Source organism: Hippoglossus stenolepis, chromosome 8, assembly GCF_022539355.2.
Source record: "Hippoglossus stenolepis isolate QCI-W04-F060 chromosome 8, HSTE1.2, whole genome shotgun sequence".
Taxonomy (NCBI): Eukaryota; Metazoa; Chordata; class Actinopteri; order Pleuronectiformes; family Pleuronectidae; genus Hippoglossus; species Hippoglossus stenolepis.
Window position 1 is genome coordinate 4,529,472 of NC_061490.1, and position 13,993 is coordinate 4,543,464.

General features: G+C 41.8%; 1 protein-coding gene across 3 annotated transcripts in view; it reads left to right on the forward strand.

The window, feature by feature from the left end:
* Positions 1-1,806: 1,806 nt before the first annotated feature.
* znf516 (zinc finger protein 516) overlaps positions 1,807-13,993 on the forward strand; it is a 48,605-nt gene continuing 36,418 nt past the window's right edge. For 2 of the 3 annotated variants that reach the window (XM_035163367.2, XM_035163369.2), the window contains exon 1: positions 4,787-5,120. The gene's annotated coding sequence lies outside the window, so the exon portion shown is untranslated. Of the gene's footprint in view, positions 1,939-4,786; positions 5,121-13,993 lie in introns of those variants that run through there. The other variant, XM_035163368.2, reaches the window with a different exon arrangement.

Consider the following 13,993-nt stretch of genomic DNA (forward strand, 5'->3'; position numbering starts at 1 on the left):
GGTTTGTATTATGAGTGTGAGCAGATCACATTTCAAGAATGCAGCGCTGCATTTTAGCAGATATGTGTCTCTGTGCTGAAGGGGCTATCAGTGTGTTTTCATGTGTACAGCTGAGTAGCTCATATTTCATTGATGATGTAATGACTTGTTTGACAGTCTTGATGTGCATGTCCACATACATATGGATGAGTCTGGACATACACCGATCTGAGGAAGCAGCGATGCATTTCAGTGCTTGTGATATCCACATCGGTCAATATGTACAGGTACTTGTGATTCAGCATATGTGTGTAAATTGTCAGGGAGCCCCCCGTGGACCTCCGAGGGGCTGCATATACAAAGCAGGCACAATTCAGGGACCAGTTTCTGAGAAGATGCCCGAGCGTCTTAAGTCACCGGTGCGTCGGCAACATGGCGCATGCTGAGCAAACAAGCCTGACCTCTGCACAGCACCTGCCACCACACACATGGAGTGACAGTTATTATACATGACTTCAGCACACAATGGACTGGACAACATTTAACAGCAGTATCAGTAGACCTTATGTGTACGGCAACATTATCCAGTTGGAGAAATGTACACACTCACCACAGGTATCACAAAAGACACTGATCTACAAATGTGTGTCAAAACAAACACACCCTTTCAACCCTGCAAGGGAGGCAGAGTCAACCTCTTTTTGTCTGGGCAGTTTCTTAGGTGTGTCCAAAAATAATGAAAAATAATCAAAGGTTGAGCTAGATATATTAGAGATATAACCACCAGCTACATGTGTCTTTACACCTTGTAGTTTTTATGAATATCAAATGGACTTTTGGGTACAGACTGACCTTTGTCTGTCGCTGTGTTATTTTGTTTGTCATTTCCAAGACGATGCTTTGTGTTTAAACAGGATTGAGAACCTGCTTGACTGAAAATCAAGTACTCGGACGATAGTCCCACATTCCTGTAGCATGTATGTGAGGACACAAACAGTGAATAATAGACTTAGAGGAATAAATACAAATTTCATAAAACTTTTCTTTAAAAAATGAAAACGAATCAATTCAGTTTAGCTGCCCACATGACAAAGTTAGTGTTATTGTCAGCCCAGGATTAGACAATATGCTGGTAGAAAAATGAGACCATATATAAGTGTTAATCGCAAAAAGAAATATATTTCGATAGAATTGGATACAATTTAAAAACGTTTCTTTAAAAAAAGTCAAATGTCAACATATTTAATTCAATTTTAGTTTTCCAAAGAACAAAATCAGACAAAAATGCTGGTGGAATAATGCAACTATATATCAATGTGTATCACACCCTTATGAAAGCAGTGGGTTTTGTCTTCACTGGTGCGTCGAGTTATTTAGTGTTTAGAGTGTTACAACAGGGTGGTGGATGGCGGAGTGCTCCTCAGCTGTCAACACCAGGGGCTGGTTTGGCAAAGATTTCCATTCTAATCACCATGTGAGATTTGACGTCCTGGCTGAGCCGCATCCTTATTTAAACTCTCGGGAATAAGGATGTAAATGTGCAATTTGTCGCTGTGTTTGCGCACTTTCTTAAAAAGTCCTCCGCACTATCAACAACTTTTCGCTGATCAGACAATAGCAGATAGTTCCATTTAATTCGGGCGGAACCAGTCAGCCGCGGAACGGTGGGTGTCAGGAAACTCTCAGAGACGCACGACGGGGGCACTGAGACGACACGTGTTTTATGACAGCCGTTTCCACACGTAACGAAACGTTGTGTGTATGTTCAACTGAAAGCAAAACACACGTATAGTATCGGAGTGATACGAGCAGGAATCCCCTCTGTCACCACCCCCGCGGGACAGAATGGACTCGACCTACTCAATCATGCACTTCAGCAGACACTGCAAAGAGCATGCTTTCACCTTTAGGATTGTCTGAGCCTCTTCAGCCTGGAATATCTGGGTTTGGATCGAGCAGGTATGTACATCTCATCGTTTGCTTCTCGTTCACACACACAACCACACACACACACACACACACACTATCCCGGATCACTCCATGTGTCTATAAGAGAGAGAGAGAGAGAGAGAGAGAGAGAAGGGGGGTACATGGGTGGCAGGCGATTGTCCGGATCTTGATTTATAAATAGGGAATACCCAGGCAAGGGGGTAAGGGATGATTTAAACTACAATGTGAACATATGTTTCCGGATTGACCCTCCTCACGGTGATCACAGGTATTACTCGTATCATTTCTCCACTTTTCGTTGACAGTGTCTAACTCGCACCGGCTCGATGACACTTGTGAGTCATCACACTTAATGTCTGAAGTCAGTTATTCAAATGAAGGAAAAGAAAAGAAGTAGGGATGTGTAGTGCGCATGGCTGCTCCCATGTCCTCCACCAACATCCCTGGGGCTGATCAAACTTTCCACCAGCTCAACACACACACACACGCGCACACACACACGCAGACACACACATCTCTTCCTTTTTTATTAAGATTTTTCAGGCACACTTTCATGTCAGCAGCATGAAACACACAGATGAGGTGCAGTTACATAGTTGTGAGTAACATCCAGGAGAGGAGAGAGTTGATCTATAAAAAAAAGACTGTTTCACACACATACACACACACACACACACACACACTGGGTGGAGGTGGACGTTAGGGAGGAGTAAAGGGGGTATCCATATTAAGAAGTCGTGTCCTACATAACAGGCCTGGCACAACTGCCGCTGAGCAAGGCACAGGTGCCAGCTCAGTAGTGCGCGGCCGCGCAGGGGAGGCTCTCTCTCTTCTGAGGATGTGAAACCGCTGGAAGCTGATCTCAGGTCCGCTCCTGTCGCATTTCTTCTGCTTTCAGTCTGTGCGCAGCAGCCTCACCACTCACATGCACGGTGCGTGTGCGCGTGCATGTGCGTGTTTCGGTGGGGTGGTAGTGGTGGAGATGGGGGGGCAGTGGAAACATGTGGAGAGGGAGGGGCAAAGAGAGGGGGTATTGTGTGTGTTTGTGTGTGTGTGTGTGTGTGTGTGCTCGCGTATAGTGTGTGCGGGGGTTCTGCGCATGTAACTTTGTTTCCCCCTAATGATGATGCACCTCCAGGATGTGAGCCTGCTGTTATGGTTAAAGGGACACAATGGACCCCACCTCCGGCTGCTGGGTGGGTGCTCCGTATCAATGACGCGCATACAGGTGACCGTGTGTGTGTGTGTGCGTGCGTGCGTGTGTAATGTGAAAAAGTATGTTGTCTACACGCGTAACACGATCACAGAGAGCGCGTCCGATTGCCTGTGGCACCAACACGTCTTTTTACGCACGCAACCGTTGGCGAGCGTGCGGTGTGTGCGTGCTGAGACTGCTGGTGATCCAGGAGCAATTGCTCAGTGTCACCTCTTCTCCTCTCTGGGCATATACACACGCACGCACGCACGCACACACACACACACGTCTCCATCACTGGATCAGCTGGTGTGTGTGTGTGTGTGTGTGTGTGTGTGTGTGTGTGTGTGTGTGAAAATCAAACACAAACTTTTTCTCTCTTTCTTTGCCCTCGATCTTGTCCTCACTGTTTCGCAAACACAGGGCTTCTTTCCGTTCATGATGCATTCAGGTGCTCCCATAAACTCCGACATTTCCTTATGACACGTACAAGTTCGATCAGAAATCCCCTTGTTATTTATTCTGATAGAGGGAAGTTTTGTTGATTTAGGGGATGTTGGGTGATCTAATGTTTTTATCACACCGTATCTGGGGCTGCCCAGTGCACTTTCTTATAAGTGAAGCAATTATGGGAAATGGATTGCACAAAGGTTCTATTGAAACACACCTCACCAATAACACATAAACTATATATCGATCTGATTCAGATTTTAATAAATCTGAATTATCTAATACTAGTTATTAATCAAGTGAAGCTTGTGAATTTACCCATAAACTTTGTATCATGTCTTTAAATTAATTTATCATCTGCTCTTTGAAATCAGTCAGAAAATAGAGAAAATCTCCGAAAACCAAAATATATGGATTATCATTAACAGAAGAAAAGCAACACTTCCTCTCATCTGAGAGACTGGAACCACTGCAACTCCGTCCACGACACCATGTAGCTATAGGTCTACTACTATGGTGTTATTGGGCTATTTAAGAAACTTAGTTGAAGTGATGGTATATTGAGGACCGGAATTGCCAAAATCCAAAATACGTAAACAAATATATAAACAAACAACTCGATAATGTATAAATAAAAGAAATGAACTTGATAGTAATGGCCTATAAATTAGTAAGTAAATGCCAAAACAAATACATAAAAAACAAAGAAGTACATACAATTTGGTAATGACGTAGGCTATACATATATTTCTACATTTATAAATTCATTATTGAGTCCTTAATTGATGTATTTATGTATTTATGTATTTTTTACTTATTTGGCAATTTTCGGTCTTTGATATACCATCACTTTGAATTACCCAATGCACTCAATATCCCATAATACATTCCCAAATCTTGGACCCCTCGTTCAGGAAATATAGTATGTAGACAAACATTGTAGGGCTATTAATTTATGCACAATTACATACATATAAATGTTTATTATGTATATGAATGCCCTCTGGATATCAATATATGTTAAAAATGTTCATCCAGAATTCCCAGTTTCGAAAGTTTGGCTTGATAATTGAAAGATTTCCGATGACACCTGAAGGCAGCACCAGTGAAACGACGAGAGACGAGAGAGAGAGAGAGGGAGGGAGAGAGAGAGAGAGAGAGAGAGAGCGAGGAAAGAGAAAGAGAGAGAGAGAGAGAGAGAGAGAGAGCGAGGAACCTGTACTGTTACTACAACACAAGGAGACAGGAATCGGCCACAGATAAATAACGATGATAATAATATTGGTAATAATAAGTTGAGCTCGCTGTGGTCAGGCAGTCGCGGTCCTGGAGGACAGAGAGTATCAGTCTCTCTTTATCTCTGCTGGATCTGGACTCTATATTTGCTTTTGGAGGAACTGCGCCGGTCCCTGCTCTTCTGTGTGAGTGTGTGTGTGAGTGTGTGTGAGTGTGAGTGTGAAGGTGAGTGTGAGTGTGTGTGTGTGTGTGTGTGTGAGTGTGAGTGTGTGAGGGAGAAGGTCCTCAGAGCTCCGCGGTGTTTTAACCGGTAAGGAAGTGACTTGTATATCATTATTATTGTTTGTTATTATGAGGGTGTGTTCGCTGCTGCTGCTGCTGCTGCTGCTGCTGTTCCTGCAGTCTGAGGCTGTTTCAGACTCTTTCTGGCTCAACCCGGTCATTTCCTTTAAAGAGTGCACAGACACCGGACTGGCAGCAGAAGTCGCCTGAATGTGCTACAATGGAGATAAGGCTGATTTAGAGGAATGTTTGATAAGAGAGTGCAACCCTGCCTTAAAGAGCGACAGTAAGCTTGTGATACACTGACACTTTATGGAAATAACAGGCAAAACAGACTTTATATGGACATTTTATTATATCACAGGTCATATAACAGTGTTATAAAGTACAGCACAAAGGCAGCAATAAACTTATGTGTGGCTGCAGGAGCCAGTCAGTGAACATTACAGTGGGTGGTAGAGAGAGAGAGCCCATAAAGCTCAGCTCCAGATCACTACATCTAAGCTATTTAACATTACAGATGTGTTTATTATAGGGACATTATAGGACTGTCACAGCCATTCTCCCTCAGGGGGGGCAGGCTGGAGTAGTTATCAGAGGAGATAGTTATGTAAAAGCTCAGATTGCAGTCGAGGGAGAGTGAGGAGACAGTTGTGCACGTGCACATGCTCGTGCACAACTGTCAAAACATGCCCACATCCACGGTTGTAGTTGGAAGAACACGAATGGTTAAAAAAAAGTGGGTGGGGAATTATGCAGTGTCTTAACTGGTGTTGACTTACAACAGCAGTGTTGTTAATAGTGCTTACTTTGTACACACACACACACACACACACACACACACACACTCCCCCACACACACGCACACACATAAATCACTCTACTCCATGTGTCACTTGTGTGTAGTAGAGTTTTACAACATATTCACTTTTTATACTAACATTTAGTAGAGCTTACTGTATATATTCACAGTATATACCCACATTTCGTAGAGTTTACTACATATTCACTATATATATTCACATTTAGTAGAGTTCTACTATATATTCACTGTATATAATAATTTTTCTATAGTATCTGTCTGTCATAGACATTATATTGTGTGTACATTCCTTCAGTATTCCTGCAATAATCTCTCACTGCGCTCTGGTTCCTCAACTTCTTGTTTCTTTTTTGTTTTCTGAACTTGACAGTGTTTTTTCCCTCTTCTTCTTTTGATATTGACTTTTTGAGATGTGCTGTTTTTTCTCTGTACCTGTTGAGAAATACAGCAATTTTCCTGTAGGTCACACACACATAAAGAAAGCGATAGATAGAGAGAGAGACAAGGGAGAGAGGGAGGAAGAGAGGCAGTGCGTTGTTTTGCAGACAGGATTACATTGTCTCCCCCCCCCCCACGTCAGATTTCAGACATGATTTTCTTTCCTCAGCCCTGTAGCTCTCACTCTGTGGTTGTATGAGTGAACACGGCGCACTAAAAACCCCACAACAACAATAAATGATCCGACTTCACCAAACTGACTGTTAGATAATAAATAGTGTGTAAGAGCTGCACCATCTGTTTTCCCAACCCAGGAATAACACCAGGAATAGATTTAAAGGTAAACACATTTGGTCGGCAAAGCTTGAGGGAAGCTGTAAATAAATGCTGTTTGTGTATGTGTCATTATTTTCTGTGTAACAGCAGCACAGCAGGTCATTACAAATCAAAATAGAAAAGCCACAAACAGGCTTACTTCTAGATGTCAGCGGGGCGGTATTTTTCTCAGGGAGTTATGTCATGCGAGCGTCTGCCCGCTGTCATGTCTGAGATCACTTGTTGAGCACTATGGAGAAAGAGGAACATGACCTATGTTTCAATGTGACTCGTCGTGACAGTCGGTGATTCATGTTGATTTGAGCACTTGCCACGGTCGCAGAATGACAGATAGCACAGAAATAAAAAATGAGATTGTTTAGAAAGCCGTTTTTTTCCCCGCAGATGCCTCCCATTCACATAGTGATCCACCGAGAGCTCACGCATGACTCGAGTGAAGCTCTTTGTGTTTGATTGCCCCCCCCCCACCCCCCCACCATTGTGCGTCCACTCATATACTGAGTAAATGCTGCATACATTTGGCTTTTGGGAGCAGGACGGTTGGTCTTTTGTAAGCAGCGTGTTTGCTTGCTTTTGCATCCCCGTGCTTATCATGATCAAACTTTCAACCCCACCATGACACTTATCTCCGACATGACTTTGTAGTTTTTTTTGCCCCCAAAGTCTCCCCCACCCATCACCCCTCCCCCCCTTTTCTGTATCTGTGGGAGTAAAATTAGCAATTTTCATTTTTTTTTGGTCGTCTCCCTTCAGAATGTGGAAGTGTTTTATTGGTGGCTAGAAACAATGAGGACAAGGCAGGGCTTTGTGGTGGCAGAAATGCATTTTTAACCCATGTGAATGAATGGCGCCTCACATTCCACAGCAGCAGGCCCTTCACTGAATGGCAGCACTAACTCGGCTGTTTTCATTACTCATTACTGCCTTGTGCCTTTTTTACCGTGCTCATAGTCATTTACCTTCCCCAAGAGAGAGAGAGAGAGGGGGGGGTGAACACTACATCGACCCGGTCAGTCAATTTTTAAAAAATATCACAGAGTTAGATCAGTTTTTTTCTTTTCTTCTAATTATTATCCTCCAGGTTTCACTTACGCCACAGTTAATAAAACGGATCAATAGGTTATTTTAATAATGGTGATTTGTAATGTTGAAGGCGTTGCTCGTAGCGATCAACCCATTGACTGGAGCAGTTTGCTGAGCGAGATCTGTCCATGTGAAAGCAACACAGAGAGAAAGATTATAGGACTGCAGCGTTTTTGCTTAGTGTGTGAAGAGGAAGTGTTTTGCTAACTATTAGCAATATCAACTTTACACTTTGCCTAATTTATGCTGCCTCCTAGTGGCCAAAAAACACTTGGCCCAGGTTTCTGTGGGTGGTTTTGCAGCACCTGGTTGAATCCGCGTCTGAAAGCGTTCCAGCGTGTGCTACAGTTGAGCCCTACATGTGCATACTTATGCCATGAGCTGAATCCATTCGCTTCTTCTCCGAGAGTAATTACCACCCTGCTTTGACTCGGTTTCTTCATCTCTGTCCAAACTGGTCATGTTAGTGCAGCTTTGAACTAGAATGGCTATGAAAAAAGTAAAGGCACCGATAAAGCCCAAGACAGACATGTTTTCCTGTACTGAGTCGGTTAGGCTGAGGTCTAATGCATCCTATTCTCTGTTTTTTTCCCCCTTGTTATGTTCTAGATTTTATCAACCTTTTCTTCATGAAAGGAAAGATATATCTTCCTTCACAGGCTTAAATAACTTTGTGTCATATTGAGGTTGGATCGTGTCAAGAGGCAGCGAACAACAAGTGAAAAAAACATTTTTGGTGCTGCTTCATCTTTAGAGACAAATTAAGAATTGCGTGTATATCTTTGTTGGTGGTCCAGACAGTCTCATCATTTTATTATGGGCTCTTTTCTGTGTTGTTGGCATTGATTCCCCGTTGCATGGTGGGGGTTTCCACTCTGAAAGGGCAATCTCTCTCTGTGTCAGCCTAGAAACACCAAGCTCCCGGATTAAATTATAAATGAGCCCTCCATGGGAAACGTATTGCTTACTGCCTTAGGATAATCAGAAGGAATTTAGATTTCCCGCAGCAGTCACCCTACATCTGTGCAGTATGTGCATTTGTCCCTTCATTAAGACCAAAACATTCCTAGATGGAGATTTCCTTGAAACTTTGGTGACAGATGGGTCGTTCTCTATTTGGGTCACACCTGCACGCTCCCCACCGATATTGGATCAATAGAGACTACACCAGATATAAACTGTGAGGGCTGAGAGCTGTCCAAATTAGACCCACAGAAATGATGTAGTAATCGGAGGATTAAGATAGGAGGGGGGTTAGAGTTGACGGGGGGTAGAGGAGGTGCTGGCGTGGGGATTTAGGCACGGGGCCATTTTAGCCTTCACCCAAAGTGGTGGGGAGGGAGGGGGCAGGAACATGGTAGTGGTGTTGCGTGGGGCTCAACTGTTGCACCTACATGTACCTTTTCATTTGTGCATTGGTGTTTTTAACTTCAAACCGTTTTTTGCTGTGGTGGAAAACCCATCTCCCACACTTAGTCATCGTGGGACTCAGGAACCCCCCCAATGCAAACTACACTACATGGATCCTTTCAGACAAGCTGATTATTAGAGGGCTTTGTAGATTTGCAAACAGTGACATTTTTACCGCAAAGGAATTAATATATCACATCTTAAAATTGCATCAACTCTAATGGAAACAAAAAAAAAAGAAACAACCATAGACATCTGTTGTGTGTGTTGATGTAGAAGGTGTCACATCATTTCCCCCTTTTTTGTTTACTGTCATTATTTAATATAACTATTTACTGATGTTTTCACACTATGCCTTCATCAGGAACAAAAAAAAAATGACAGTGGTATTTATAGATGTGCTGTCAACACACAAAGTGACAATAGCTGAATGTGGGATGTGGAAACAACCCACATTAATTGCATGTAGGGTTTATTCATTTTAGAAATGTTTACAAAAGACTAAGCTAATGATGTTGTCACCACAGTTGTACACACCAATAACTTTTTAACACTGACAGTTTTATTAACGTCAACATCAGTTAAAACTTGAAGCTATATTATTAAAAATAAAGTCAACACTAAATTAAATGAGACCTAACTGGATTTGGAGGAAACGTAACAAAACCTGCTCTTGAAATAAAATCTCTGGCACATGTTTAGAGCAAACCCTTTCAGTGCAGGTATCCCAGTGATGAGCACAACTCAACCCACATTTTCTCGTGATAAAATAGTGTGATTAAAGGTCCAGCTAATAAACAAGATTCAATGTGTGTTCACTGAAACAGAAATCTTATTACCAGTTGGTTTTCGGCAAGTTATTAGTGGTGTTAATATGACTTGTCAATTTAAATTTGAACAAACTAAGTTCCTTTGTGTGTGACCAATTAAAGTTGTTTGAAGTTAGTCCAACAATTTCTATTTTTCTCTGTATTATAGTGCAAGGAAGATTGATTTTGTTTCTGCATGCGTTTGTTGTAAAACTACTTAAAACTCATTGGAAGTCTTTTCCAATCAAAGTCATTCATTGTGTTAAAATATCTTGTTAACTTTAATGTAAACAAACTTCAATGAATTTGTATGTTACCAATTGAAGTACTTTTTTTCAGTTGTTTCAACAATTTCCCTTTCTCAGTGTTTTATAGTGCAATAAGTCCTCTGATTAGATTTTCTCTATGTTTTTGTAGTCAAACTATTTAAAACTTAGCACATAAAACAACATTTAATTAAAAACACTGGTCATGCTTGATCATGGTTATCCTCATCCCCAATGAGTATTTTCCCTGTCAGATTAATACTGGTTGTACTAATAAGTGGCTGTGTGAAGACAAGAACAAAATCCGAGGCTGACCACACTGAGTTGCTGATAATCTGTTAATCATGGCTGAATATCGACCCCATTTATGAACTGAGAACACAGCAGCGTGGGCCCGCAGCTTTCCAGCTCCTCGTCACTGCATCAGTTGAATTGAATAGGAAGTGTCGGAGTTCTACAGAGAACAGAATCTCACTTCAGTCCAAATGGAAGCACATTAACCACTTTACAAGCGGCATTATCCATCACCGTCACTCACGTTGGTTTCCCCATCTTACACATTATTGATGATCCAATGAAATAACAATCACGAGCACAGAGAGCTGCGCCGAATGTGCCGGATTCATTAGCAGTGCTTATCGGGTTGGAGCTGACATCGTGATCATAGTTAATAGATTTCTGCCTGCGTCTATGAACCCGACGCTTGGCATTGTTGCTGTGATTGCTGCGGGATTAAAGAAGAGAAATAAGCTTAGCCGGGAGAAATAGCCCAGAGAACCACGTGGCTGTGATCAGGGATTGAGAGAGGGAGAGAGAGGAGAGCTGGCGGGGGAAGGAACAGCACTCTTTGTCCAGCCCAGATGTCACTGTAGTAGACTACCATTATTGATCCACTGCTTCACACACACACACACACACACACACACACACACCCACGCACTCAAGTAGACAGCATTAAATGGGAATTAAAGACAGCGTCAATTTCTTAATTATGTTACATAAACAGCTTTTAATTCTGATTCATCCTGTATCTATTCATAAAAAGAAATCAGATTGATGAAAAACATGTCAAATAGATCAGTTAATGCATGTTTTACTATGTCTTACACAGTGCATCATGGATTTGTTTGCGTCTTTCTACCTCATCTGTCTGGTCTGTTTATCTTCCTGCAAGACAATGGCCTTCCTCAAATTTGATAGGCCACTAGGTGATATGCAAACTTAGCATGTAGGTGTCTGGGTGTGTGTGTGTGTTTTGTGGTGGTGACAGCCAGGCTTTGGTAGGGAGGAGACATGGCAACCAAACTTAATCCAAACTCACAGCAGCCCGGAGGGCTGTAAGGGTGGGATGGGGGTTGGGTTTGTGTTGAGCTGTTTCCCAAGCAAAGAGGCTCCTCTTTAGCATTCACCAAACTGTTCCAGTTAATAAACACCCTCCGAGTGGGAATAAACAAGTCTGAAGAAAAATAGGTCCTAAATTACACTAATACATATAATTTTTTTATGTATTTTTTTCCTAAGAGAAAACATTGACTGCATCTCTGATGAACAGAAGTCACGTTTTGCTTCAGAAGAAAAACAAGAAATAGTTAGGTAGGTGAGGTACAGACAAAAAAGGGAGCGGCAGCTGTTGGAATTTCATAAATAGAATAATCCAAAATTTGACTGACACGTGATTTCTGGTAGGCAGGAAGCAGACATAAAACTTACATGCATTTCAGTTGTAAACAGGGTTCTAAAAGTACAAAAAACAGGAAGTTCTGGATTACCACTTAACAAGTTTTCAATTTAGTTTCACTTTGATACAAATAAACTGCTACTCACATCACCCATTCACACACACCTACAAACACACACACACACACACACACACTCAGAGTAACTCCTGTTGTTGCTCCACTAGAGTATGAAAACACATAAAAATATGAAAAACTTGTATGCTCCTCTACTATTTCCCTCTTTTTCAACTGCCCCACATTCACTGCATCGTTAGCATCATCGATCAGTCTGTAAAAGTCCTTGGCTTTTTTTGTACAGAGTCAGAGCGAATGGAAGAGAGTGGATGTAGTTAGTGCAGACTGAAAGCCAACGATATTGCATGTCTGACTAACTTAGGGGAAAAAAACCTGGAAATGTCTCCGGGCTACTGCAGCTAATCATTCAGCCCACAGAGGAACTGATCGTTAGCCGCTGATGTCAGCCTAACCTTGCTACGTTATGCTGTAGTTAGTGTGTGCATGCACATGTGTGTGTGTGTGTGTGTGTGTGTGGAAGAGAGGGAGTCGAGCTGAATGTTAGTTTGGACATTGTCCTGTCAAAAACTTGATTGTTATACAAGATAAAGACAATCATTTGTGATGTTGCTTTTAAAAACCACAATTAGTAGTGATTTTATTCTTTTTTGTTGAAATGCTGCGCTTGATGTGGCTGCTCCTCACTGTTGTTATGTCCTTTTCTTCTGTGGGGAAAAGAAAAGACATGCCAGACCCACTCAGATGGAAATATACTGGGCAGTTTGACTTCTTGTGGCTGTCTGAAAACATGTCAAAAGAATGAAGAGTATAGTAACAATACAATGTAAAAACCTAATTATCAGCCAAATGGAAGAACTGAAACATCTCATCTGGTTTTCTTGAGGTAGTCTGAGACCCCTGTGAATTGAAATGCAGTGAAATTTAACCCTATACACAGGGATCCATTGCTACTCCACTCCTAACTAACTCTCTTCATTTGAGCAGTGAAGGGAGTAAACATGCATGAGGAAGAAGGGTTTAGGAAGTAGTTATAGTAGCACGTCTGTCTGGGTCAAGCAGGCTGTAGGGTCTCTGAGGACAGAGGTCAGGAGGAGCAGGAGGTTCGCCCAAGGTCTAATCACCCCAAATCCAGAGATACAGTGGAACCACAAACATGCTGGAAGCTGGATTCAGGAGCAGGTTGCCGGCCATGTGCACCCTATTTTTATGGTTTTTTTGTTCTTCAGCAAGGAAGGGAAGAGGGAAATTAGTAACAGCCTTTACAACCTTCTCTTGTTGTTTTGTCTGCATTTTATATAGAACAAAAAAAATCACAAATACAGTATTAGACAAAATAGGTTAAATCCTAATCTCTCAGTTAGTGTTATAACGATGAGTGATGTGTTATGCTCCCACAATGAAGAACCTTGTTGAAGCTTGTTCATGTCATAGACTGTCAAGATGGACGATATGACAGTTCCCCAAAAGTGAAGCAAAAGGGTCCCGATCATGAGGCTAGCTGTTAGCAAAGCCCATGATGCCACTCTTGATTTTACTACAGTCTGTGGCTGTTTGTTAACTGTATACTAGTGGTGGTGTTATGATAATTAGGTGGTAGTTCTATATCTCATTTATCCTACAGAAATTATTTATTTTAGCTGTAACGCTTTTATAACCCTAAAGGCATTTATTGTGTCTTTGTGGTATCAAAATAGTGAATTTATATGGCAGTGTGTTTTATTTTCTGTGATATAATATAGACATTCACACCTATGCACCATAGACTGTATCTAAAGATGGACGACATGACTGCTCCCCAAAGGCCAAAGCGGTCATTAACCACGCCTCCTCAATGTTAGCAGATGGGACACGGGACACTCAAAAGTCAAAGTACATGAAAATAAATGTTTCTCAAAGTTGGGTCAATCATATAAAGTAGCTTTTGTTGCAGCGATGTTTGTCCAAATATTCATTTTTCTGGTAAATTTGGTTTTAATTAGTTG